We start from the raw sequence: 2,443 nt of genomic DNA, 5'->3' as shown, positions 1-2,443 counted from the left end.
CACACACACACACACACGCACAGACACACACACACACACACACACGCATACCCAATCAAAACAAATCTATGTGAGCTACAGGAAGATCCCCGGAATACAGCACAGGATTTAGTCGATACACCCTCTCTTTGCCATTCACTTTTTTTTTTCCTTTCTTTCTTTCTTTTTTAAAAATAACTCTGCAGCGTTTTCCATCTTACCGCAAATCCCAAGCGATCACTTTATCAGTTATGAAGCATTTTGTACGAGTTTCTTCCGCGATTAGTCACAGATGTTATGATCATATTATTACTAGTTAAAGTTCATTAGCTATCGGTTCTGTCCTATCTGGCATGAAGGGTTTGGCAGACATAGATGGGACACCTTCAAGCCAGGCTTCACACATAAAGACTGTTAGGATACGTTTTTATGGTTTTTGTTGTTTGTTTGGGGTTTTATTTGTTGTTGTTGTTTGGGTTTTTTTCCTTTATCTTTTATAGAGGGGGGATGGCGAGAATAAAAACCCCGACAGCCAGATTAACACTTAACACAGGTGGAGAAAAAAAGCGGTAGTTATTAGGGACTACTAAAACTGCCACCCAGCCTACTCCTTGGTGGGTTGTGGCATATAATCAGCATCCCTCTTGTGTGGAAACTGCGCCCCCTGTTGGTGGGACAGTGAGTTAGGGGTATCCTTTCCACTGGTTTGGGATGTCTCGAGGTTACCACACGAATAGAGAAGTCGAAAATATCTCCCACTATTCACATGTGTCTACTGTGACTTGTTTTGTTTTTCCAGGTTAGACAGTGTGAATCATTTGTATAGATCTATACTACAAGTTAGTATCTTTACAGCTTCTTGGCCTTCGCTGCATTTAACTCACTTTCTGAGGTTATTTCCTTTTTTGTTTTTAATCCAGATATCCAAGGTTTTAGAACATTGAAAGATGTGGGAGGTTATTATCTTATGTTCATTTGCCAGTTTGAATTAGAGTAGAAAACGAATGATTTTATTTATTCTTTTATTTATTTATTCATTTTTTTTTTTTTTTATTTCTTCATTTATTTACATGTGCGCGCGCATGCAAATGCCAGGCCCCCAAAAACAATTCAGTTAAAGCATTAATTCACGCCGGAAACAAAACTGTAAAGAAGGTTTGGATCCCTTTAAACTTGCTACGAGTCAGGCCTGAACAGATAATTAGACCTGGCTGTCGTCGCACGTAGATCTATACCTGTATCTAGCAATGCCTACAGTAACTGTTGTTCGGCTGTCTTCACTCATCATGACACACGCAAATGTGCCAGCGGCATTTTGTATGAGTTTCATTCATTGTTAGTTACAGATAATTGTAAGGCCATCTGGCACGAAGGGTTTGGTGGATAATTTGTTTTCAAGTTGAACGACTTTGTTAGACGAGGATCAGACGTCTCAAAGGCAAGCTTCACACATGTATGATTTGACGACCTTGTTTTTTTTTGTAAATTATTGGATGTTTTGCGAGAATCAACGCCCTGAGAGCACTCTGCGTTGGTTAACAGTTTTTCCCCCTCAATATTAATAAAACTTCTAACAAATATAACGTCAAGAAGAGAATGAAAATTTGCCAATACGAAGAACATCGACTCACGTGTTCGACAAATGTCACAACCTCAGCCACATTCAAGTAAAACGCACAACGTTACAACTTCTTAAAAATTACCCATAATGGCACGTATGTGTGCCCTGAAGAACTAAATGAATCTAAAACTGACGTTACCAAGCAAATTCAGGGAAGGTGGCTAACGGAACTAGATCTATAAACTTCAAGTTTCTCTCCAGACAGGCTCGAATAATATACAACTAGAATTTTTTTAAAACCTCTGGCATGTTTCTGAGTCGATTTTTTTAACCAGTTGTTTATTAACATTGAATTTCAACTGTTTTTGGATTGTTTCTGTTGACATTTTGTTTTCAAAATTCTCAAAAGTAAACATTGCACTTTGATAGGTCCGTATATTTTAGACACCCTGTCTCTGGCAATGTCAGTTTTACATAAATTTGTTCTTTAATGGACATGTAAACCATATGGGCGATTTTTTTTTAAGTGAAAAGTTTCATATCAGCAAATTCAACCTTCTTTTGCTGCTTGCATGTGTTCAATTTTTTTATTATTTTTAGATTGGTGTGACACGTACTCTCTGAGTCTCTCCGAGACAAAGACACACTACCTGGGAGGTGAAAGACTCCGAGTGGTTACAAAACAAAACTTTTTTTTTAAGCTACAGTGTACTTTTACTTGATTCACAAAGTAGGTTGCTGAGAATAGCATCTCATACCTGTTCAACTTCTCAACTCATCCCACGCAGTAAAAGCACAGGGCCGTTAGAAAGATAAAACCGGCTATAATAACACAAATCCCCTCCTCCCTTTCCAAAAACACACGCACACATACACACACACACACACACACACACACACACA

At 38.4% G+C, this 2,443-nt stretch overlaps 1 long non-coding RNA gene across 2 annotated transcripts in view; it reads left to right on the top strand.

The window, feature by feature from the left end:
- Positions 1–2,443, top strand: part of LOC101860164 — a 46,192-nt gene that overhangs the window by 20,571 nt on the left and 23,178 nt on the right. The gene's annotated exons all lie outside the window — the stretch shown is intronic.

The sequence above is a fragment of the Aplysia californica genome, unplaced genomic scaffold, assembly GCF_000002075.1.
Source record: "Aplysia californica isolate F4 #8 unplaced genomic scaffold, AplCal3.0 scaffold00136, whole genome shotgun sequence".
Taxonomy (NCBI): Eukaryota; Metazoa; Mollusca; class Gastropoda; order Aplysiida; family Aplysiidae; genus Aplysia; species Aplysia californica.
This window is presented reverse-complemented; position numbering and strand designations above follow the sequence as displayed.